The 27,976-nt window shown below is 35.2% G+C and overlaps 1 pseudogene; it reads left to right on the plus strand.

The window, feature by feature from the left end:
- The first annotated feature begins 1,148 nt into the window (after positions 1–1,148).
- LOC120189837 lies at positions 1,149–27,325 on the plus strand (annotated as a pseudogene).
- Positions 27,326–27,976: the final 651 nt, after the last annotated feature.

The following is a 27,976-nucleotide window of genomic DNA, read 5'->3' on the forward strand; positions in this document are numbered from 1 at the left end:
TATTTTCGTTACACGATAATGAGCAAAGAGGGGCAGCTGTAGACACCAAATTTCATCCCATTATAATATTTAATATAAAACAATTATATATATATTATGTGTTATATTTATTTATTATTGTTTTTTATTATTTTGCAGGCCCCACATGAAACCATCACAATTCAACAACCCCGATTCATAGGATTCAAAAACAAATAATGTATTTGAGTCCTATTGAAACACTAAAACTGAGGCATTTGAGTCCAAGTGGACACTAAAACGTCTCTAAAAATAACCAATCACTAGGCTATTTAAAGGCAAGCAAGAGAAGAAAAAAAAGGATCAAGGGTTTCATACCGGATCATTTACGAAATCGAGAGGAAACGGGGGAACGAAATGGAAAATGGGGGCTCGACACCTCAACATTGCTAAAAACCGAATTTTTCCCTCTTTCGGAACACATCTTGGCTTTTTCACTTCTTTTCTTCATCTTTCGTTGTTGGTTGATTTGTTTTGGGATCTTTGGGTGTTGTTAACCTGGGTATTGTTCTTGTTGCATATGATGTATGCAAAGAAGTGGGATGTGGAAAGGGAAAATGCAAGCCTTCTTCAGATGGAACACTCCCTTATTATCTATGAATGTGATGTTGACCAAGATGATGATTATCCCAAGTTCCACCCTTGCATTTTCCTCAACTGTAAAGTTTAATTTTTTCGTGTTTATTCTCTCTTTCAATTCATACAATTACTCTGTCTATTGGTTATGGTTTCTCTATGTGTATATATCACGAAATCCTCTCTGAACTTGGCATTAATTGATGTTGTACAAGGGAAATATTAATAGTTCATTATCTTAACTAGCTTACTGCTAGGATCCATGCTAATCAAGGTTGTGCACCGAACATCGGTCTATATGTGATGTTCCTAATCCAAATTGCAGAGCTTAATCTCTCTTTTAAGAAAAGTTCAATTGTTTGTATGTGTTATGATCGATTTACTTGAGGTATTGCGTGCAACAAGAAAACACCTCAGGACAAGTTGATTTCAAGATAAACAAATCTGCTACAGTTCAGCAAGATGAGACCTTTGATTCCAAATCCGACAAACAAGTTGATTATGGATCAGAAGATGAAAACAAGAAAACACATACTAAATAATAAAGATCTGAGATGGCGTTGCTGGTGGCGTTTCAAGAGAAGATCGTTTACGTTCCGGTTTTGCCTGGTCTAACCAAGTCTTGCCCGATAACGTCGGCCCGACTCCGACTCCACGAGGACGTTTGGCTCCGTCCTCCGAGGAATCAAACTCCATTATGGTTCATCAAGCTCTTTCCTGATTGCCGAGGTCCAACCATATTTTATTTTTCAAGAGAATGCTGGAAACATTGCTCACCGTCTGGAAATGGTTCGTATAATGCTACAGAGGTTACAATGTAATGTCTTCGTGCTTTTATATCGAGGTTATGGAGCAAGTGATGGTTATCCTTCTCAGCATGGAATTATTAACGATTGCATCAGACTGACATGGGGGAGTAAGTTTTTAAAATGCACGTGGAGGTGTGCAGCCATTTATGGCCATGCATTTGAGTATTTATTAAGTTATATTATATTACACACTTTTAACATTTGTTCTCTTAATTTATTTATTTTTCTCTTCAATTTATTTAGTATTGTTTTATCTAACATTTTTTACTTTCTTTTTAGGAAATTTTAACTAGTTAAAGGTAAATGATTTGAATCGAGTATTTTAATTCTAATTTAAATTTTCACAACTAAGCCGGCAAAATTAATGGTACCGAAAGGGCGGTTCAAGGGTGCTAATCCTTCCTTGGCCGTAACCGACTCCCGAACCGACACGTTTCTGGTACAACGCAGATCATGTAAGATGGTGTCTGACCCACCTAAATTCATTTTAAAGTGGTCGGTGGTGACTCCAATCCACATTTTTTAAGTCGAAGCCCAATTCCGGGGGGGCCAACCGAAAGACGGTTCCGACACGTACCATGGGAGTGATGACTGCCGTAGACAACATACACTCCGTATATAAAATAGGGTGCTGCTTTTTTTAGTATTCTGATTATTTAAAGTTATAAAATAGTCTTTCAATTATACGACATTGTTTTGTTAAGTCCCCGACTATTAAATGTTACAAAAAAATAATCCGAATATTTATATATTTTAAACTCATTATTTTCCATTAAAAACTTGACGACAGTATAAACTGAACGTTAACATACCAACTAAAATATGATAATTGCTTGAGATTCTATTAAAGTCTTTGTTACAGTTACGGTTGAAAATGAGAACAATAACAAATTTAGGATTAAAGTTTTAATTAAAGAGAATCGTGATTTACATGGCCATATTCTCTCGGATTATCAAATGTTTCGATAAGTGTATAAAAGTACTAAATTTTATACATTTTTTCCCATAATTATTGCTAGATTTAGGTTCATTTTATTTGCATTATTAGTATTTCATGCATAATTACATAATTTCCTTCACTACCGAGTTGATATTATATGTTTATTTCTTTTTATGAAAAAGATGTTGCTGGTGTGTGTTATTTTGTACAGCATAATGATGACTGGATAAATCCACCTCATTAGAGATAATCATGTCATAAGGAGATAATTCCTAAAAGTTTGGATTTTCAGGAAGAGATTAAAGATGGAAAGAAGTCTTAATTGCAAGGGATTTAAGGATAAAGATAAAAGATATTTAATTCTTTTATTAAAAGAGATTTATTATCTCTTTATTTAAAAGAGGTTAATAGCTCTTTTATTAGAATTAAAACTCTAATACAACAAGAACCAAACAGTCGTATCTCATATAAAAGAGAGAAGAATACACACAATAAAAGAATACGCCAGGAGAGGCGGCTAGACAGAGAAAATGGAGCACGATCTTCTTCTTCTTTATTTTTCTTTTCATGCAATTGAGAAATATTTATCTTCTAATCTTTTTGCACCCATCCATGAACTGAATTAATTTGCCTTGGGTTATTGGGATTTTATGGTTGTGAAACTTTTGGATTTGTTTAAATTCTTGATTGTTTTTTTAATTCAAAGTTTGTTCATTCTTGGTTCTTTAATTGACTTCGAGTGAATTGGGAGAGGATCTTGAGAGTTTATTCATTTATCTAATACCGAGAGAGTTAGATTCATGAAACGAATGAACATGATCTTCATTTGAACGAATGTTGGTGAATGTTAATCTATCTTAGGGATAGTATTTGGATTTCAATGGCTAAAATGAGCACAAGATCGGTTGTTGTTCACCCATTGTTAACACAGGGATATATCACCAAGGCATGCACAATTGACCAGTCCTTTGAAGTTAGGAATAACAAGAAGTCATTGAAGAATGCTCTGACGAGCTTTGAAGAGGAAAACCAATTGTTTCGGCAATTGAATTATTTTTAATTGCCACGTCAATCAGCTACTCAGACTTTCCAGACAATTGTCACACCACTAATCATGATAACCCGACCTGCTCTCTCACTTGATATCAGTATACTTTTATTTACTTGTTCATTTATTTTATTTGTTTATTCACTCTCCTACTATTACCAATTTATTCTTTCTTAATAGTGCAAGAAGTTAGAATACAGGGTTACACCAATCCCTGTGGAGACAATATCTTTTCTATACTATAACTTGCAACATGTACACTTACCAATTGTGAAGCACTTAAATCATGCAACAACGATAACTGCTTAAGGTCGTATAAATACTTCAGAAGCTTGCAAACTTGCCTTGTATTCGAAGTCAAATATAAGCCTTGTGGTTTCTTTATATATACTTTATCCTCTAGGGTACCATTGAAGAATGTGTTTTTAACATCAAGCTGATAAAGTGGCCAATCTAAATTTGCAACAAGGGATAACAGTATACGAGTGGTGTTGAGTTTTATAACAAGTGCAAATGTTTCTTGATAATTAATCTCGTACGACTTAATAAACCCTCTCGCCACCAGCCTAGCCTTGAATCCTTGAATGCCCCCATCCTTATTATATTTAACTATAAATAGCCATTTGCAACTTACTACCCTTTTTCCCTGAGGTAAATCAGTCATAATCCAAGTATTGTTATCCTCCAATGCCTTAAATCTTTAAAAACAACATTTCTCCACTTAGGATCCTTTAAGGCCTCATCAATAGTTTTAGGAATTTATTAGGTATCAACAGTGGCAGTAAAAGCCTTGAATGCATGCCATATGCCACATACTTTTGAATTAGATATTGTGTACAACTCTTGACATATTTTTTAAGCAATATATAAGTTAGAATAATCAATTAAAGGAGAAATAGTTCTATCATTCAAGTAAACCATACCTTCATCACCATTCAAGGAAATTGGAACCAGACCAGGCTGTTGAGCAGTTTTAGACTATGTAGTATACTGTAAAATAGGACGTCTCTTCCTCCTCGTATAGACACTTAGTTCTCTTGCTTCAGACTGATATGGTAATAGAGCAATTTCAGGTATAAAAGTAGGCTCGATTGATGGTTGTGGTAAATGGGACAGCGGGTTTGAAATGGAAGAGGTACCTAGAACTTCAAGAGGTAAAAGAGCATGTTGGGGCTGAAATTTATTAAAACTCTCCCTCTTAAACTTCAGAACTAAAAAATAAGGTTGGAACTCTTGAAAAGTGACATCCATGGAGATATAAAACTTGTGAGAAGTAGAGGAATAACATTTGTATCCTTTTTTAAGTGAGAAATAGCCAATTATAACAGTCTTAACAGCCCGATGATGCAACTTTCCTCGAAACTGCTTATGAAAATGTACAAAAATAGATGATCCAAGAACTTGAACAGGTAGAGTACCAGTCATGGGTTTAAAATATGGATAGGCTTGATGTAACATATCTCATGGAGTTTTAAACCCTAAAATTTAGCTAGGTATGAGGCTTATGAGGTAGGTTGCAGTAAGTAAGACCTCCCCACAAAATCGTTTAGGTACATTGGCTGAAAACAATCAAGAATGGGTTACTTCTAGGAGATGTTTGTTTTTCCTATTGCCACCATATTTTGTTTTGGGGTATCAACATATGAATTAATGTGGACTATACCTTCGCCGTTAAGAAAATAACCCAAAATTTTGGTAAAGAACTCGCTACCATTATCACTCTTAAGAAGTTTTATGTGGCTGTCAAATTGGATTCGAACCATATTATAAAATGTTGTAAAAAAGGTCCCCAGTTCCAGATTTGTCTTTCATTAAATAAGTCCAAGTTGTTCAAGTGTGATTATTAATGAAAGACATAAACTGTTGGGGAAAAATGTCAAGATTAAAACCACAAAAGGTTGCACAGCGGATAAACCTGTCAAACTATTGAATATTGAAACACAATGGAAAAGAACCGAATAAAAACAATAAAGGAGAGAACACACCAAATTTACGAGGTTCGACGAGAATATTGTCTACTCCTCGGGCACCACACTGGATGATAACTTCACTATATCGCCAATATTACAACAAATGGAATTCTTTGGAATTCCCAAAGTGGGAGAATGAAGAATACAAGAGGAAGAGAGAACTTGTTTTTGGGATGATTTCTAATGGAAATACTTATGCCTATTTATAGTTGAGTTTCAAGAACAATATGTTCAAAGTTTGGCCACCTACCAAAGAATTTTCCAATGTGTACAAGTTAGCCACCAAATATGAAATTCACATGTTCAAAGTTTGGCCACCAACCAAGATGAAATTTCCAATAAGTTAGCCACCAACCAAGATGAAATTTCCAACTTGTCAACTTAATTTCTAGACAAATCTAACAAATCTCCACCTTGGCTTGAAATTACCAAGCCTACTCAACTTCTTTAACTCCCAAATTTATAGTGCCTCTAATTGCGCTCACAAGCGCCACACACCCGAAGGTGTTCATACTTTCAGGATGTTAATCAAGTTCAAACAATGATTGAACTTGATTACTGTTACCACCTTGGTCATCATATCTGCAGGATTTTCTGATGTCGCAATTTTCTGAAGTAGAATCTTTCCTTCTTCAAAGATCTCCCGCACAAAGTGATACCTCACGTCGATATGCTTAGTCCTTGAATGGTAGACTTGATTTTTCGCTAAGTGAATAGCGCTCTGACTGTCACAATAGAGACTAATGTGACTTTGAACAACTCCCAAGTCTTCCATCAACCCGTTAAGCCAAATTGCTTCCTTTACAGCCTCTGAAACTGTCATGTATTCTGCCTCTGTAGTAGACAAGGCCACCGATTGCAATGTAGACTTCCAACTTACTGGGGCTTTAGCAAGAGTAAACAAATACCCAGTAGTTGATCGACGCTTATCCAAATCACCAGCATAATTGGAATCAACATATCCAACCATACATTGACCAAGTGCTTCATCTTGTTCAAAAACTAAACCAACATCCACTGTTTGTTGGAGATACCGTAGAATCCATTTCACAGCTTGTCAATGTCCTTCTCCAGGATCATGCATGTACCTGCTCACAACTCCAACTGCTTGTGAAATGTCAGGACGCGTACACACCATTGCATACATCAAGCTCCCAACTGCATTAGCATATGGAACTTTTGCCATATACACTCGTTCTTCGTTAGTTTTAGGAGATAATTGAGAACTAAGTTTCAAATGAGAAGCCAATGGGATACTTACATGTTTGATATTTTCATTCATGCCAAAACATTGTAATACCTTTCTCAGATACTGCTTCTTTGTTAAACAAAGCTTCCTCATAAAGCTATCAAATCGCTTGTACCACTGCCTCGGAGATTGCTTCAATCCATATAGCGATTTGTTCAGCTTACAAACCCATTTCTCACAACCACCATCTTTGTATCCTTCTGGCTGTGTCATATAGATCTCCTCTTCTAAATCACCGTGCAAGAAAGCCGTCTTTACATCAAGTTGAGCTAGCTCCAAATTTAACTGTTCTACCAAGGCCAACAATATTCTAATGGAGGAATGCTTCACAACAGGGGAAAATACTTCATTGTAGTCGATTCCCTCCTTTTGAGCGTAGCCTTTAGCTACCAACAGTGCCTTGTAGCGAACATCTTTCTTGTTATGAGATCCATCTTTCTTTACAAATACCCACTTGCATTCAATGGCTCTTTTACCTTTCGATAATTGTGCCAGTTTCCAAGTGTCGTTCTTTTGGAGAGATTGCATTTCTTCATCCATGGCACTTTTCCACTTATCACTTTCCAAGCTTTGTATTACTTCTTGGTAAGTGATAGGGATATCATCATCAATAACTGGAAGAGCATAGGCCACCATATCAATAAATCGAGCAGGTCTACGAATTTCTCTCCTTGGCCTTGTAACTGCAAGTGTTTCCGGTGTCTCCAATGGTTTTTGGGTTTGAACCTCTTCATCTTTTGATTCTTTTATTGGAGTTGAAGAATCAGCTGCATCAACTTCTGGGATCATCATCTGCTGAAACTCCACCTGTTTTGGAGTATGCTCCACCTGCTGCGGAGTACTACTTATCTGGACAGCTTCACTTGTTACCTTCTTTACTAGGGCAGATTCATCAAGGTAACATCTCTGCTACAATTATCTTCTTGGGTCTAAACACCAAAGGCGGATCCCTTCACTCCATGGGTGATTCCCATAACAGAGCCTTCTTTGCTCTCAGATCAAGCTTGGATTCCTTCACATGATAATAAGCAGTGGATCCAAATACATGTAAGGAATCATAATCAGTAGCAGGTTTTCCAGACCATACCTTCAATGGTGTTTTTCCTCCTATCGCTGATGACGGCAGACGATTAATGAGATGGCCAGCATATGTCACAACCTCAGCCCAAAATGCCTTGCCTAACCCAGCATTAGACAACATACATCAAACTTTCTCCAATAGTGTTTGATTCATATGCTCTGCCACCCCATTCTGTTGTGGTGTATGTCTAACAGTGAAGTGTCGAACAATACCATACTCATGGCAAACGTCAAAAAATGGGGTCACTTTATATTCCCTCTATTGTCCGTCTAAGATGTTTGATCTTTCTACCAGTCTGGTTCTCGATCATATTTTTCCATTTCAGGAAAATTTGAAGCACTTCATCTTTAGACTTCATCGGATACACCCAAACTCTTCTGGAAAAGTCATCTACAAAAGTACAAAATAATGGTTTCCCCCAAGACGATGTCTTTGAAGGACCCCATACATCTGAGTGAATATAATCTACAATACCTTTTGTATTATGTTATAGTGGTACCAAACTTCACTCTTCTGCTTTCCCAGAACACAATGCTCGTAACCTTGGTAGTAATACAAATTATTTTCCTGATGCCCTTCATCATCACAAGTGCGCCATATGTGACTTTTAAAACTCCATCTCTCATAGTGACTACTGAGCCTTGGATTCTAAGGCTCCCAACGAGATGAGATTTTTCTTCAAACTGGGCACGTATCGGACATTCGTCAGAACTCTGGTTGATCCATCTTGATTCTTCAATCGAATTGAACCTATCCCAATAGTTTTACAGGCATTGTCATTGCCCATATAAAAAACTCCTGCATTTAGTTCCACTAAATCGGAGAACCACTCCCGATTAGGGGACATATGATAGGTGCAACCGAATCTAATATCCACTCATCGGAATGGAATGTTGTTGATGAAGCAACAAATGATATGTCAGAGTCATGTACATCATGCTCTGCAACACATGCATCTGGAGCAGCTTTTCCTTTCTTCTTCAGCTTCGAACAATCTTTCTTCCAATGGCATTTCTCATGACAAAAGGCACATTCATCTTTTCCCACTCTGGACTTCGACTTTGATCTCCCTCTCCACTTTGGCTTTTGACTTTTCGAGCGACCTCTTGCCACCATGGCCTCTGCTGCTTCGTACTTGCTCTCCTTCTTGGTTTTCTTCCTGAGTTCATAACTATACAAAGTAGCAGTTACATCTTTAAGGGTAACATTATCCTTACCATGAAGTAACGTTGTCTCAAGGTGCTCAAATTCATCTGGAAGAGATGATAACAACATCAAAGCCAAATCTTCATCTTTGAAGTTTTCATCCATGCCCAATAAGTCTTCCACTAGCTCATTGAACGCAGTGATGTGTTCATTCATATTGGTGCCTGGTTGATAATCAAATCTGAACAATCTTTTCTTCATATGGAGACGATTTTGGGAGCTTTTCTTCAAGAATTTTTCCTCCAAAGCTTTCCACATCTTACTTGCAGAAGTCTCGTTCTTGTAGCCATACTTCTGCTCCCTGGAAAGACAAGATTCCCCATTCTTTCTCCTCCATATATTCGGGCTTTTCTTCCTCAATGGCGATGTCTAGACCTTGTTGGAATAAAGCGTCTAACACCTCGCCTTTCCACATGCCAAAATGACCGGATTCATCGAACAACTCCACCGAGAAATTTGCATTTGACATCACCCTCCTCACCGGTCCAAACGAAGAGCTTGATGTCTCAACTGATCCATATTTTGGCATTTTAATTCTAACAAACAATATTCAATATCACGAACTGTATCTTTTCAGCAACGGAACCACCAGGATAACCTCAACCGAAGCTCTGATGCCAATTGTTGGGGAAAACGGGTTATTTCCCACACGAACGTAGTTTTAAAATTGACCTAAAATGTCAAGATTAAAACCACCAAAGGTTTCACAGCGGATAAACCTGTCAAACTATTGAATATTAAAACACAATGGAAAAGAACCGAATAAAAAACAATAAAGGAGAGAACACACCAAATTTACGAGGTTCGACGAGAATATCGTCTACTCCTCGGGCACCACACCGGATGATAACTTCACTATATCGCCAATATTACAACAAATGGAATTCTTTGGAATTCCCAAAGTGGGAGAATGAAGAATACAAGAGGAAGAGAGAACTTGTTTTTGGGATGATTTCTAATGGAAATACTTAGGCCTATTTATAGTTGAGTTTCAAGAACAATATGTTCAAAGTTTGGCCACCTACCAAAGAATTTTCCAATGTGTACAAGTTAGCCACCAAATATGAAATTCACATGTTCAAAGTTTGGCCACCAACCAAGATGAAATTTTCAATAAGTTGGCCACCAACCAAGATGAAATTTCCAACTTGTCAACTTAATTTCTAGACAAATCTAACACAAACCATTTAACCCTTGTTACATTATGAATAGGTGAGGGACCCCAAATATCAGTGTAAATAAGAGAGAAAAGATGGGATGGTCGATACATAGATGGTGGAAAAGAGGTTCTTTTATGTTTTGCAAGTTGGCATACATCACAAGTAAAATGTAGTTACTTTTTAATTGATAAAAATGTAGGAAATGAAAATTTAGATGACCTAGGCGAAAATGCTTATTTCATTATAATTTAAGTACGATAAATTGGAAGAGAGACAAATAGAAGAAAGAACATAACTTGATTGAGCTTGTCGTGAAGGAACAACATTCAATAATGTAAAGACCACTACACAGTTCAACACTGCCAAACATATTCTCCAAGCCCATTTCTTGAAAAACACAACCATGATAATTGAAATTAATAAAACAGTGGAGATCATTGCACAATTTGTTAATAGACAACAAGTTTCAATGCAACCTAGAGACATACAAATCAGATTGGAGCAAAAGATACTTAGTAATGAAAACTGCGCCAATTCCTTTAATTACTGTTAAAGACCGATTATCAGTCTTCACAAACCACTGATCAGTAGGTTGTTTGAAATCAATAAATAATTGTTGGTTCCCTATCATATGATCAGTGGCACCCAAATCCACAATCCACGAAAACGGAGTACTGGTAAGAAGAAAAACACTACTAGACTGATTGATGGTTGTAGATGCTAGGTCAACAGCAGACAAGTTTTATCGAATTAGTTGTTAAAGTTCAACAACCTACTACTGATTGAAATTGAGGGTTGACGCTGACTACGTGGCATTGGAAGAAATATAATGTTGTGGTCGGGGGCGTTGAGGTTTCCAATCAGCAAGTCGACCATGTAATTTCTAATAATTTTTCTTGAGATGGACAACCCGACGAAAGTGGTTACACCACGATCGATCAGTCTTTTATTTCCTGGTATTGGCAGAGTGTGTGATCATGGCAGACGTATCCAAGGGCGAAGACTCAATCATCATCAGAGTCTGTTGACTCTCTTCACGACACACTTCATAAAACACCTCACCAATGGAAGAAAGAGGTTTGGTGCTGGTAATTCTACCACGAACAACATCCAAGGTTTTATGTAATCCATTAAAAAACTGAAAAATTCATTTTAGGTTCACCATTGTCTTGTAAAGAGCATCATCTATCACACAAGTCCATGCATTAATCTCATATAAATAAATTTTCTGCCAATACCTGTTTAACTTGTTATACTATTGAGTAACACTAATGTCATCTTGCTTGAGATCAGAGGCTTTACTATCGATCCCAAACAACTCAAATATGTTATCGGTGCTTGAATAAGTGTCATTGACAGCACACCAGATGTCATGGGGTGTGCCATATAGTAAAAGGTTTTCACTAATCCCAGGAGACATCGTGTTGATCAATCAGGACATCACTAGGATGTTGTCTTAAAGCCATCGTTCATAACCAGGATCAGTGTTATCAGGTTTGGCAGCCCCACTTGTCATGTAGCCAAGTTTGCCTCTACTTGTGATGTATATCTTAACTGATTGGGACCATTGAAAGTAATTATGGCCCATCAGTTTGAGAACGGTTACAGAGGTGGAAGATTCAGAAAAAACATTGCAAGTAAGATGATTGCTACACCCGGAATTGATTTCCGAGGATGATGAAGTAGCTATCGGAAATATAAAGTAATGATAAACTTATACTGATACCATGTGAGTTTTAAATAATCTAGAAATTATCTCTAGGACTTTTTATTTACTTCACACTTAACTTACAACTTAGAGAAATTCCTAACTTATAAAACCTTAGAAAACAAACTTTACAACATACTAGAGATAATCTAACAAACTAATTTTAAATTTAAATTTGAAACTTGAACTAACTGCTAATGTTTACGGATATATAACCAACACCTAATATTGTATTTGGGTCACACACTGTTAAAAAAATTAATACAATTGTTGATATGTTATTTTTTTGTAAGTTTCTTTAGTGATGAAGTGATATTATCTTATGGTGATACGTTAGCATCATCGTTGGTCTTTCAATAACAAGTGACCAAAATGAAATCGAAACGTAAATGGATTGTATTATCCTAACAAGTTTTGTGCAAGTGCAGTAGGTGTTGAGATAGAAGATGTTAATTAGTTTTTGAAAATTACTGTGGCCAAATTTAGCTCAACGAAAGGTTGAAGGCTTTGTATGAAAGGTTGTAATGCAAAGAATACCTTCATTAGTGGAATTATATAAGCGTGGAGTTTTGATATTAGAATCGTATATGTATGTCCTTTGTTACAAGAAGCAGGAGTCGATTAACCATCTATTTTACCATTATGAGGTTGTGTGGAGAATTTGACAAAGACGATGCTTGTTCTGGAAACTTAAGATTGTTTTCTTAAGTAACATAAATCTCTCCTAATTTTAAGTCAAATGATTCAAAATAAACTCAAGCTAATCTGGAACATGACTTTTTTTGGGATAATATGGACCATTTGGTTATGTAAAAATGATATTATGTTCAACAATAGAAGTTGCAGTGAAGAGCAAATTTTTTTATTTAACTATCTTTAGGATTGGGTTTTGATGCAAAAGCAAATGGCCCTCATCCATTTTAGATTTTTATTAGTTGTCTAAATGCTAATGCTATTAGAGTTATGTAGATTCAGAGACCTGTTGTGGGATCTTGGGTTGCCCCAACTGTAGGATCGTTGAAATTTGATGTGGACGCTACTGGAATAGGGGATTCTCAAGGACCGTTTTGGAAACATTTTGGTGAGGTTCTCTAAATTTATTAGTTTGTCTAATCAAATTTCTGCATAAGTGTGTGGAGTATTTGAAGATCGTTCAGTATTTTCTACATCAAAATTGTGTGCTACTCATTCTTTAGTGATTGAATTTGATAGTGCACTGGCAGTTAAAATGATTTCAATGCCCAAATTTAGTTTTTGCAGGTTTTTATGAGTTAGTAATGAGTACTTGTGTTAGTTATATTATATGGTTGGCTCTATAGCCTGATTGATATATATCGGTTATACCGCCTGATTGATATATGGTCAGCTCTGTTGCTTGAATGATGTATGATTAGCCTTGCCACCTAAGTATTATTCTGCACTAAGAATTTATAAGATAAAATGCTAACCAACGTTAAAAGTGTTAGTGTAGTTTGAGTGATATATCCTAGGTCCTCTATAGTGGGTGTGTTGAGCTCGTCGAAGTTTCCAACAATTGGTGTCAGAGCATGCGATCCAAGACTGTTTTTACTGGAGGAAAGCTTCGATAAGTGTTGGACACTTACATCGACTTGTTGAGACCAAGGCTCTAAGGGGAGATTCTTTTAGAGCACAGTTAAGATTGTTAGAAATAGTCATTGGAAGCGATTCAACTCCTCCACCAAAGGAATATGGTGAAGCCTTGAGAAAATGAAACATCGAGGCCTAGAAGACTTTATTTATATTAAATACTACAAACGAAGAGGACCTATTAGAGAACATCCATGACGAGAGAGACTGAAGGTAGCCTAGGAGACTTTAGAAAAAAAATATTTTCAAAGAAGAATAAAGCACTCATCTAACTCTTAGAAAATGAGCTTGCAGGTATCTCACAAGGCAACCTAACTATTTCTCAATATTTCACCAAGGTAAAATCTATTTGTCACGAGATATCTAAACTTGCCCATGGAGAAAAGGTGAGTAAGGTAAGGATGAAGAGAATTGTTATCCATGGTCTAAAGCCTGAGTATAACAGATTTATAATCGTTGTGAGGGGATGATCTATTCAACCATCACTTGTATAGTTAGAGAACCTATTGGCTAATCAAGAGGAATTAGCCAAACTAATGAATGGAGTAACCATAAATTACAAAGAAGAGACACTCTTCACTAACAATAAGAAAACCATGCCTTGAAGATAAGAAGTGACGAAAGAAAATTGGACACAAAAAGGTAAGAGTCATCCAAAAGCAAGAAAAATCGTTTTATGAGGAGCTCGACGAGGAAGAGAAGAACATCACCAACAAAATGAGTGAATAATAAAAGAAGAAATGATGAATGCCTCAACTTTGGTAACAAAGGCCATTTTTATCGAGATTGTAGATTACTCAGGAAGCAAACTTTCAAAGGAAACATGTCCACTACAAAATAGGAGAAGAAATATTTCATATTGAAAGCATTCATTAGTGAGGAAGAATGAGATACAAAAGTTGGATTTTCTATTAGAGTTTACTAAGAAGAGATAGAATAATGCATTGAGGAACAAGCTCTAATAGAAACCATGAAGTCAAAATAAACTACAACGATGATTGGATTGTCTATTTTGGGTGCTCCAATCATATGACCAATAACCAGAAGAAGCTGCAAGACAATGATGAATACAAAAGAAGAAGAGTAATGTTGACAACCAATAATTCAAGGTTCTCTATTTCTTATATATGAAAGATAACACTTCCAAAAGAATGCTCTCAGTAGCTCTAACTTAAGAAGGTATATATTATCCTGGCTTAAAGAAGACTTTATTGACGGTGCCATAATTAAAAGTAGAAGGGAATTATGTGCTCTTTGGGCCTAAATATATTATTACATTCAAGAGAATGAAGGTGGTTGGTAATCCAATTATGAAAGCAATAATAATAGAGTCGGTCTATGTATTGTCAGCAGAAATAACATATATGGACAAGACTCATAAAAATGAAATGAGTGATCTTTGGCATAAATGTCTTGGGCATGTGAGCTACAACAAGTTAAATGAGATGATGAAGAAACACATAGTAAAAGGGTTTCCTCAAGTATATATCTGAACAAATATAGTTTGTGTTGGATGTCAATTTGGCAAAGCTCACCAATGTTATTCTATGAGTAAGAGCATCAATCTATAGGACAATATGAGAATAGTATATAAATTAGGAGACATTGATATAAATGATTACATGAATGTGTAAGATAAGTTATATGAGGAGGTTTTATAGGCATGAATGAACCTATAATAAATAAGATATATGGTAAAGATCTATGAAGCCATAGGAAGATGTTATAGGAGTATTTGATGATAATTTATGAAAAGACATGTATATGTGAGAAGCTATGTGAAACTGAACTAAGTAAATATATGGAATTAGTATATAAATGATGTGAGATAAGTAATTATGTAAAACATGGAATTAAGTTTTATATATATATATATATACTATATGAAAATGTGTACATGAATACTTGCATAAGTGACATATATTTATATGTGTTATAATATATGTTACGTGATCTATGTGAGAATAAAAGTACAAACCATAATTTATATATAGATAAGTTTCTATATGCACATGATATATGATATGAGTACATGTACATGTGAATTATCTGGAAATGAACTACGTGTCTGGGTGTGATCTTATGAAAATTTATAATGAACTATGTGAAAGAGCTATGAGATTATGAGTAAATGTGATATGAATATGTGAATGTGTGATAACATAATATTAATTCCCATGTTATGTGTCATGAGAGCTAGAGGTATAGTTGGCATGCCAAGATTCGAGGGTCTACACGGTCCTTCGGGACATATATATATCCTTTGGAACACCTATGAGGTCCTTTGAGACATATACTTGGTCCTTAGAATATGTATATGATTCTTAAGGAATTTCTATATGGTCCTTATGGACATTTTATATGGCACTTTGGTGTATTTCTACGTGGCACTTTGGTGTAATTCTACGTGGCACTTAGGTGCATTTATACGAGCTGTGGTGACAGCATTAGTGCACAACCTCTATAGACTCACATATATATATTTCTCACATATATATAGTTCTCACATGTGTACATGGGCCATTAAAGATATAATATGAGAAAATTCTATTGGATGTGTATGTGTATGCGTATTAAATATAATAATATATGATAATGTTATGAACGTAAATGATGATATGTGTGCATAAGTGTAACTATTCCATAAAAGAATATATGAGTTGGTATGATAGGTACATGTATGTATTTATGTTTTTGATGCATAATGAGTTTGATAAATTAGTAGGATTATATGAAGTGTGCATAGTAGAAATTATAATTTAGATTTTATATTTAAGTTTATTAATGCCTCACTAAGTCATCGACTTAGCGTGTGAGTGTTTCACACGTATGTTTCGAGAAGAGGAAAAAGGGATCGAAGATGAGCATGTCAGGTCAGCTTCTCCTTCCTAAAGATCAGATCAGAAAAGTTTAAATTTTATGTATTTTGTTCTTTGAACTGTAGTTGGCATGTAAAATAAAAGATTTGTATTGGATACGCTCAGATAAGTTTGTAAAACCATATGTTTTTATATAATAGAAGTTATTTGGTTCATTTGAAATGTCAAACTAAATTGTTATTAGATTTTGTCAAATAAACGTTTTGAAAAGCCAATGTGACACCTCGTACTCGGATCTGGGTCGGATACGGGTTGGGGGTGTTACACATGCACTTGAAATAGCTACTTTCACACTAAATTGTGTTCCATCTAAATCGGTTCAAAAGATGCCATACGAGATATGGACCGGGAAGCGTCCTAGTATGTCTTTTATGAAGATTTGGGGGTTGTGAAGCTTATATAAAACATCTGATGTCTACAAATCTCGAACCTAAATCTCATAAGTGTATATTTGTTGGATATCCTAAAGAAAATAAGGGATAATATTTATTAAACCCTAACGAGAACAAAGTGTTTGTTTCTCGAATGAGAGTTTTTCTCGAAAGAGAATTTCTCTTAAAGAAAGAAAATGGTAGAAATATTGAACTTGGAGAAGTTCAAGAACAAAATATCAGTGAACCTGAAGTTGAACATGTATCACAAGTTATTGAGGAACATTCAATAGATTTAGAAACCCAACCACTACGCAGATCCACAAAAGAACGCCATGCACCAGAGAGATTTGAATTTCTCATTACCACACATGGAGATGTTATTCTTATGGATCAAGATGAGCCTATAACTTATCACTCTGAGAAATGGCTTAAAGCCATGAGATCTGGGATGGATTCCATGTCAGTAAACCAAGTGTGGACTTTGGTTGAACCACCTGAAAGGGTCAAACCTATAGAGTGTAAATGGGTTTTCAAGAAGAAAACTTACATGGATGGTAATGTACAAACATACAAGGGACGATTAGTCACTAAAGGTTTTCGACAAGCTCATGGTGTAGACTATGACGAAACATTCTCCCCTATAGCTATGTTTAAGTCCATCCTGATCTTGCTCGCAATAATTGCATTCTATGATTATGAAATTTGGCAAATGGATGTCAAAATCACTTTCCTTAATGGAAAACTTGAAGAGGATGTGTATATGACACAACCAGAAGGTTTTATCACTCCAAGAAATGCTAGAAAGGTTTGTAAGCTATAGAGGTCTATTTATGGACTAAAGCAAGCTTCTCAAAGCTGGAATTTTTGTTTCAATGATGCAATCAAAGAATTTGGTTTTATCAGAATTGAAGATGAGCCTTGTGTTTATAAGAAGGCTAGTGGGAGTATTATTTCTTTTCTAATCTTGTATGTATACGACATACTCATCATAGAAAATGATATACCTACTTTACAGTCTGTTAAGACTTAGTTAGGTAGTTGTTTTTCTATGAAATATTTAGGTGAGGCAGTGCAAAACTTAGGAGTTAAGATCTATAGACATGGATTAAGATGACTTCTAGGTCTGAGTCAAAGCACATATGTAGATAAAGTGATGAAAATGTTCAGTATGGAAAAATCCAAGAAATGATTTTGCCTATGAGACATGGTATTTCTCTTTCGAACGAAATGTGCCCTTCAACTCCACAAGAAAGAGAATGGATGAATAAGTTTCCATATGCATCAGCTATTAGTTATATCATGTATATTATGATATGTACTCAACCAGATGTATCGTATGTTTTAAGCATGACGAGTCGGTATCAAGCAAACCCTGGTGAAAATCACTGGGTTGCAATTAAAAATATCCTTAAGTACTTAAAAAGAACTAAGGATAAATTTCTTTTCTATGGAGGGGAGGAAGAGCTTAATGTAAAAGGTTATACTGATGCCAGCTTCTAAACTGACAAAGATGACTAACGATCGCAATCAGGTTTTATGTTTTGTCTTAATGGAGGTGTTGTGAGCTGGAAAAGTTCAAAGCAAGACACAGTAACTGATTCTACAACATAGATTGTATACATTGTAGCCAGTGAAACAACAAAAGAGGTTGTTTGGATCAAGGAGTTCATATCGAACTAGGGGTTGTTCCAGTATATCAGATGTTGTAGAACTCCGTAGTGACAATAATGGAGCCATTGCACAAGAAAAGGAACTCGGATCTCATCAACGATCCAAACATATTCTTGGGCGCTTTCATCTCATTCGAGAAATCATAGATCGAGGAGATGAGGAAATATGCAGAGTACACACGGATGACAACATTGCTAATCCCATGATGAAGCCTCTTACACAGCATAGGCATGATCGTCACACTGAGTCACTCAGTATTAGATATGAGTGATTGGTCTTAGCGCTAGTAGGAGATTATTAGAGTATGTCCAAAGACCAATCATATGATGATTGTAATAATACATTTATTTACCAATTTTATTGAATAAAGGCATTGCCACTATTATTTTCAGTTATATGTTTGTGTTTAACATAAACTAAAAGATAATAAAGTCCATATAATAACATTATTATTATTAAAAGATCTATAGTCAAGCATTATTATGGGCATGGACAATAATAATACGCTTAAGATTAACATGTTATTGATTGATGACAACGAGTTGTGATTGACATAGAGATGTCATAATTGATACATGATTATATTGTTAGAGAACAATGTATTAGATTGACCCACCATGAGCATATGTCTTGGATTATTATGATCCTCAGACTTGAGATCAATGTTATCCCAACATATATTGTTGTATGTTTTGATACAGTTAAACATGCTCTGTAACTGGTTGCACAATAAAGATTGTTATTGAATATATCTCGATATATGTAGTGGGATGTATGATTAAGATAGGATTTCTCATTCCTACATAATAGGAAAAATATCACAGGCCACTTGATTGAGTGAGACTAGAAATGCATGGTCATGCTAGAATAAGTTGATATGAGATATCACAAATTATTCGTTAATTACAGTCTACTCTAGATATCAAGAACCAATAGATGGGCTATACATGTGTGATTATTCCAAGACTTGTGTCTATTCTAGATATAAAGGACAAAAGGATATAATACATAAAAGAGTTAATCACGAAGATGATATGTCGAATCATAGTTTCTTGTAACTTAGGTGACAATGATATATTGCTAGATGTTACTCATTGTATGTAATATTAGAATTGTTCTAATAATTACTACTAACGTTACAAGAACCTACAAGGTCACACCCTAGGATTGAAATGAGCAAAGATGTACAACTTGTTGTATGTTATTAAAATATATCTAGAGTTAATATATATATATTTGATATACACATGATTTTAATTATCCCGAATATAGTAAGTAAACGTTAAAAGAATGTAATTTTAATTACAACTCTTTTAATCGATATTTAATTCGGAATAATTAAATAAGAGTTTAAATAAATGTTAAATATTGTAATTCAGATTATAAGTCTTTAAAGGATATTTAATTTGAATTAATTAAATAATATTTTTATTAATTCGAAATAACTTAAAATCCCTAATATGTTAGGGTAACTGATATATTTAAAGTGAGGTAAGGTCTAGCAGCCATGACTCTTCAACCTTTTTTTTCAAACCTATTTTTGGGAAAAGTAAATTTTGCTCTCAATCGAGTTAACTAAGTAGAGGTCGAGACGTGTTTTCGTGAAGGCTTACTATTCGAACCGTTCGTGGTCATCATTAGTTGCTATTGTCTTTGCTGTTTTTCAAGGAACCCATTGTATGTATTCGCATCCTTTCCTCACAATTTCGGTTTTACGTACTTGGATCGCTGGTGAGACCGTTGAGTTTTTGTTTTCACTGCGCCATGGGGTGCGTCGATGGTCCTAACAGTATCATGAGATAACCAACAGTATCCTTATCAAGCACCAAAGCAGAATATCGATTGACAACATCAGCAACACAATAAAGTACTTGGTTGAAGCAACTAATGAAATATCTTTATCAGCCAATAGATTATCAAGTAAGACTTTTTTGTGATAACTTATCAGCTATACGTCTAGCAGAGAATGCAACCTTTCATGCAAGGACAAAACATATAGAAGTGTACTATCACTATGTTAGCGAGAAGGTCATTAGTTTATGTATTAGAGGGAAATGTAGTTTAATTGATAATGGTTGTACCAATATGGTATAATAGTTAGGGATGGCAATTCAACCCAAATTTGTTGGGTTTTGACTCGATTTAATTCGATAGGGTCAAATTTTTAAAAAATATTTAGGTTTAGGGGTTCTGGTGGATGGTGAAAAACTCTGAACAGAACCGATCCGAGGATAATAATGTAACGTCCTTTAAAAAATTATTTTTAATTAAATCCTTATTTTATATTAGGTCGGGTTGGCTCAGATTTATACTCTAAAAATTTGGGTCGGGTCGGAGTCGAGTGGATGATATATATAATTTTCTGGTCATGTCATATTCAGATGGAAGATACGTATTTTCGGCTCGGGCCAAATTGACCAAAAACCCTACTTGCTACCATCTTTAATAATAGTGTGGCTTGGTGGGATGTTATGCTTGGTCTTGCTATTTTTAATGTTTGATATTTGTAGTGACTTTGATATGATGCACTATTTTCCCCCAACTAAGACTAGAAATGTTTTTTAACAAGGCTCATGTCCTTCTCCTGTTTTGTATGCATCACATTAATAATATCATATAAAACTTTCTTTTAAAAAAAGTATGTTTTTTTTGTTAAAAAAAAGTATGATTTTAATAAAGTAATTGAATGATTAAAGACTGTGAAAATAATTGAATGATTAAATATGTAGTTTCATAATCTTATGTAAAAAGAAAGTAACGCGTATGATTAAATTTAGTTTGAAGTGTAAGTTAGAATTAATTATCGAATTAGAAGACTAAAGTTATTATATTTATCGTCGATTTCTTTACAAATGTCTTGATTTTCAATGATGATTGTATTTGTTTGGAATTGAAATGTTGTAGTGTTACAAATTGGCTTAATACAAAAATAACTAAACTATGCCTTGAAAAATGTTTTAGTGTCTAAAGAATGTTTCTCTAAAATTAGGTGACTAATGTTTCAAACGTTATATTTTTAGGAGTTCGGGCGTTAATTGTCATTAAATATATCTCGTTAAGTGACGTTGACACATTCTGGTACTTTTGATAACTTTTTTTAAAAATATATATATATATTTAAAAAACCCCACCAAACAGTATCATCGTGTGCTCCCTTTCCCCCTTCCCCCTGCCCCTTCAATAGGTTGCCAGCCGGTCGGAGGAGACCATCACCGTCACTATCATCGGCATCGATGTCAACCCCCGATCAAACTCACGTTGACCTTTCATTTCAAAATGCCACCGTTTTCCATAGAGAAAGCATTCAAAGTTTCGTTAATTTTTAAATCACCGTCTTCGTTTTTCCTCGATTCTGACCGATTCCGGCGTCCACAAGCCACACTGCTGCCACCATTCGAACCACCATGCAATTTCCATCAAAATCTAACCGTTTGGCGACGGCGATGATGGCCGGCAACCGGTTGGATTAGAAAGTTGAAATTGGGAAATTAAGGATTTGAATTTTGGGGGGGTTAGATTTAGGGATTTTTTATCACGATAAGAATGACGATTGATCAATAGGGTGGGTGACCGTTCGATGATGGTGGTCGGAGATGGTTGACGACAGTTGCTAATGGGGTTGAAATGAGAGATTTTAGTTGGTAGGGGTTTTTTATAATTTCAAAAAAAGAAATGTGTTTTCTGTAAATAAATTAATTTTTTCTTTTTTAATTAAAAATAATATTTTTATTATTAAAAAATTAAAAAAAAAATAGATGATGGGCACTTAAAAGTATAATTGAGAAGACATTAGGCACATATTTTTAACAAAATATTCTTTAAACACTAAAATATTTTTTGATACATAATTTGAATACGTATTTTATATTAAGCCTTACATATTTACAAGAGACTTTGGTATCTTTTAATAGCCACCGAATAGGGGTCCAGAAATATAAAGTACAAGAAAATAATTGAACACTAAAAAATGTGAAAATGATTATGTACGGTAGCTTTAGTATACAGTTAAAAAATGCGCTATTGATTTTGTTATTATTTAAATAATAAAATCGGTAAAAATAATCGGAAATATTATTATTTTCATCGATTTTGTTATTATTGGGCGTTTTACCGAATTTAAAAAAGCGCTACCGGTTTTGTTATTTTTTCTATCGGTTTTATTATTGTTGGACACTTTTATCGAAAATATTAAAAAATTAATATTTTAGATAAAAATAATAATTTTTTAAACAAAATTTTATCAGTTTTGTTATTTAAATAATAACGAAACCAATAACTTCTTATTTTAACTTTATATTAAAATGCCCCACTAAAATGGCTGCTTGTTTGGCCTGTTGAATAATTCGTACTCTTTTTCAGTTTTTCATCTAAATTTAGGCAATTAAATTGACAATTAAGTCTAGAAGATTAGGATGCAAATTTCGTATTAATATTAATAACTTATTGAAATTACATATAAAAATCATTTACTGTTGAATTTATTAAACAATATTAATCATAAAAAAATTATTATTCTTCTTAAAAATTTTAAATAAATTAACTATATTTATAAGATGTGTGCATTATAAATGATTAAAAAAATCCTAAAGATAATTAGATTTTACCTTATAATCTCCCAATGTATTTAAAATGTTATTCATTATTTTTTTAAATTAAATAATTAAATAAAAAATAACTGAACTATATATATATATATATATATATATATATATATATATATATATATATATAAAAAGACAATACATAAATCTAAACCAAATCATACATTAATTTTTTTTAAATTAATTAAATTAAATAAAAAATAACTGAACTATATATATATATATATATATATAAGACAATACATAAATCTAAACCAAATCATATGAGAACATTAAAACTAGTAAAGCTGAAACTGGTTTGCTTGAATATTGTCAGATAACAATGGAATAAACAAACTGGCATTTGAAATTGTGAAAAAGTTCAGCAATGAACTTAAATGCATGTGGGATTTTACACTAAGCACCAAAGCAGGAAAAAGCAATGAAAAGAAAGGCGGCAAAGGTAACAGACCGAGAAACATGGAAAGTGAGAATAGATCATGAAACACAAGCTTACACATTGCACACTCTCTACACTAATCTGCCTTCTTTTTCCAATCCAATAATTTATCCACGTCACTGTGAAACAACCTGTTTGTTTGGGGATTCTCAGCCTGGAGAGTAAAGGGTGTTTCAGTTTTCTTCAATCTTCTTCATGTATTCTTATTTTCTTTTGCTTTTCGCAAATCTAGCTTCTCTATGAGAACCCTTTTTCTCTCTGTGTGTGTACAACAGTGACGAGAGCTATAGGTAGAGGAAAATAATTTCTGAGCTAAACTGTCGGTTTGTGGTATTTACAGGTCAGCATTTCGTTTACAAGTTTTTTTTTTTTTGAACACTTGTCACTTGCTGATCTTGGCTTGCATCATCAACCCAAAAGTGACACGGGTCTATAGGATCTAGAGGTTCATCACTGATTGTGTGGTTCATATGGTTCTTTCCCTTTGTTGTCAATGGTGATTTAAAAGAGTTGAAAGAGGAGACTTGTTAAAAAAAACTAAAGTGGGTATCAAATCCAAGTAGGAGGCTTCCATAATCCCAATCTGGTTTTAGTTACTTTTTGAGAGAGGTTTCTTGTTTTGGTTATTTTTGCGGATGTTCCCTGATGATCTTATGCATGTGAGGTTCAGTGATTGATAGTGACAAACTACAACATCCTTTTTCTGGGTTTTTCTGCATAATTTGGACAGTATTGTAAGATTGCATATTGTTTCGAGTTGAAGGTTTATCTGCAACTTATGCCACGTTTCTAGTACTTCAAAGCTTCTTTTGTTCTGTTCTGATTTTTGCCTAGTTTTGCTGCCCTATATGCTTCCAATGACCAAAAGATTCAGTCATCAGATTGTTCTTGTTCTTGTTCTTGTTCTTGCTATGATCTTACTTGTAATCAGTCAGTCAGAGCAGTTAAGAGTTGTCCCAGACTCGAACTCGTTTACGAGTTCGATCGCTATTGAATTATTCAGATATTTTGAGTAGCTGGAATAGCTCAATTGACTTCTGCAACACGGAACCGAAACCCAAGTGGCTGTGGTGTGCTATGAAGAAAGTATAACTCAGTTGCATATAATTGGATGTAAAGGAATTCCTTTGCTACCTAGAAACTTTTCCACGCATTCCTTTGTCAATGCACTTGTTAAGCTGCCGGACTTGAAAGTTTTGGCATTGGTTTCTCTTGGTTTATGGGGGCCAGTGCCTGGTAAAATTTCGAGTTTAGTCTCAATGGAAATACTTAACATGAGTTCGAATTCTCTATATGGGACCATACCTCGTGAGCTTTCAGCTGTCACTGGCCTTCAAACAGTCATCCTTGATGAATGATGATAACATGTTCTCCGGTCAGCTACCCGAATGGCTCAGTTCGTTTCGGATTCTGACAGTTCTGAGTTTGAGAAAAATTTGTTCAATGGATCTTTGCCAAATCGTTAACCAGTTTGGAGAATCTTCGGGTTCTTGCACTTTCACTTAACCACTTCTATGGGGAAGTGCCTGATCTTAGTAGTTTCGCTAATCTTCAAGAGCTTGATCTAGAAGATAATACTTTTGGACCTCGTTTTCCTCCGCTTGGAAACAAGTTGGTTCGCCTCGTTTTGGGAAAGAATAAGTTTCAATCTGGCATTCCTTCTGAATTGAGCTCATATTACCAATTTGAATGGCTGGACTTGTCATTCAATAGATTTGTTGGGCCATTTCCTCCATCATTGTTATCCTTACCTTCCATTACTTGAATATTGCAAACAACAAGCTCACCGGTATGCTATTTGAAAACACTTCTTGCAATGCGGAGCTCGAATTTGCAGATTTATCATCAAACCATTTGACTGGAAACTTGCCAAGCTGTCTCTAGGATTCCAAGGACCGAGTTTCCCTTTACGCTCGAAATTGCCTGGCAACCGTAAAGGAAAACCAACATCCGGTTTCCTTCTGTCACAATGAAGCCTTGGCTGTGGGAATCTTATCTCGTCATAACAAGTCCAAAACTTCTAAAGCAGCCCTTGCCATGGCCATAACAGGAGGAATTGTTGGTGGAATAGTAGTTCTCAGTCTTGTTTTCATTTTTGTTTGGAGGTCAAACGCGGATAAGACAATGAAAAAACCTACAACTAGATTGATTGCAGATTGTGTACACATCGAAGTTACGATCTGATGCAAATAAGACCCTATTCTATCTTTCTATAGTTAATGACAATGACTCCAGCTTTATTACTTGCAATCTGACTACATGACTTTCGGCTATTCGAAAGGTATTTGTTGCAAACAATGAATCTGGGAGCACTGGGACTTCCAGCTTATCGAACCTTTTCGTTGGAAGAACTTGAGGTTGCTACAAACAACTTTGACACAGCTGCTTTCATGGGTGAAGGTTCTCAGGGACAGGTATGTGATACGGTTAACATATACCAGATAATTTTGCCTTGTAGCAAGTTTAAGAAGAGCTTAATTAAAAGTTCACTGATTCTCCGATATGGTACCGAAGTTTTGTGTAGGCCGGTGATAGGATTTCGCAACCCATAGCCTTATCTTTGGTAAAACTGAATCTGATTTTTATGATTTCAGATGTATAGAGGTAGGCTGAAAGATTGAACATTTGTGGCCATTAGATGCCTGAAAATGAAGAAAAGCCATAGCACACAAAGCTTTATGCTCCATGTAGAGCTTATTTCGAAATTGAGAATTTGAGATATCGCCATTTAGTCAGAGCTCTTGGCCACTGCTTTGAATGCTACTTGGACGATTCAAGTGTCAGCAGAATTTTTCTGATCTTTGAATATGTACCAAATGGCACTCTCAAGAGCTGGATATCAGGTAATCCTTAATCTCTTTGTTGAATTTTTCTCGGCTGATATTTTCGAGGCCACACTATTTAACCCTTCTTCTCCACTGAGCCCGACTCGTTAGTTTCTTGAAGTATTCGTGTCTGACGCCCGTGTTTGACTCAGACTTGGGTTTAGGGATATGAAGGTCCTAGAGTCCTTAAAGCAATGTTTATTTTATCATATCTATGTGTTTGGATTGTTTGTTTACATTCTAGTTTGCAGAGGGCCGTGGCGGACGCTCGCTTACATGGGCACAACGCATATTGGCTGCGATCGGATAGCAAAGGGCTTCGAATTTTTGCACACATGGTTTGTGCCTGGTGTGTACCCAAATCATATGAAAATAACTGATGTTTTGATGGACCAGAACTTTGTTGCAAAGATTAGCAGCTACAGCCTGCCCTTATTAGCAGAGAATGCGGATAGGGTATGTACACCAAAGAACAGTTTCATTTTCGACAATTTTTTGCTTTGAATTTCTGTTGTGAGGTCATATTTACGGTTTACCGCCACTCGACCTTGCAGGTAGGCCATGGAACTTCATGTCCACCCAAGGATCCAAGTACAAGGTTTGTAATGAATAAGATGTTTGTCTTTTACATCTAAAACAAGATGTTTTATTAAAACTGTTTCGTTTGGCTGTTGTTCAATGACAGGGCAAGTTACGATGATAAGTCCAATGTTCATGATTTCGGAGTTATTTTACTCGAAATGATTCTTGGGAGGCCATCAAAGTCCAGGAATCAAGTTCAAATTCTTAAAAACCAGGTAAATCATAACTGATATGAACTTAGAACATCCAAAGGAACTCAATGCATACAAATCAGTAACTCACTATGCTTCAAACCTGCCCAGTTGGAAGCAATCATGGCAACTGATGATGCGACGAGAAGACTTATAGCTTATCCAACGGTCCGGACATCGTGTTCGGATCAGTCATTGAAGACAAGGATGGAAATTTGTGTTAGATGTCTGGTGAAGGACCCTGCAGGGAGGCCTTCTGTTGAGGATGTTCTGTGGAACTTGCAATTTGCAGCTCAAGTTCAAGTTGCATGGAAGGTAGATTCCCGGAGCAGCGAAGGATCGCCGGGGTCTCCTTTAGAACTGCCACACCTTCGTGTTGCATTCCATTAACAATATCTAGTTTAGTTATTTAGATACGTTGACAAAGTTGGCAAGTTCTGAACCAAGTTCCCTTGTTCATACTAGTTTTCTGAGAAGTGGAGAGATCTCTCCATACAATATAAACATGAACTTATAGCTCGTACTATTACACCAAATATCTTCCTTTGAACTCAAAGAACTGATTTATGTTATCAGGTTTTTTGTTAATTTGGATCAGAGTTCCCAAAATCAATGTATTTCTAGTTTGGTTCAAGTCAACTCCAGAATGATAGTGCAAATGATTACTATAAGTGGTGGTTAATACATCATTACGTGTATTTGGTTGCGTTGTATTTTTCACTTGTACGTGTCTAACATTCTCGATGTTATTTTTTAAGTATACATACTAATACCACAAATCATTATCTGACACGTGTTACATTTATATTTAAAAAAACTTAAAAATATAATTTTTTAAAACCCTAACCATATCTAATTTCAAACTTCAACATCGCCGATCGGCCGAAACTCCAACGTCATCGACAGGCTGAAAGCTACCAACGTCGCATAACCAAAGCTGCAACGCCGCATAACCAACGCTGCAATTTATTTCAAAAAGAAATTTCAAAAGCAAATTTCAACGATGCATTACAGTGGTTTAATTTGATGCATCATTGCATC

This window comes from Hibiscus syriacus, unplaced genomic scaffold (assembly GCF_006381635.1).
Source record: "Hibiscus syriacus cultivar Baekdansim isolate YM2019G1 unplaced genomic scaffold, ASM638163v2 tig00116959_pilon, whole genome shotgun sequence".
NCBI classification, from domain to species: Eukaryota; Viridiplantae; Streptophyta; class Magnoliopsida; order Malvales; family Malvaceae; genus Hibiscus; species Hibiscus syriacus.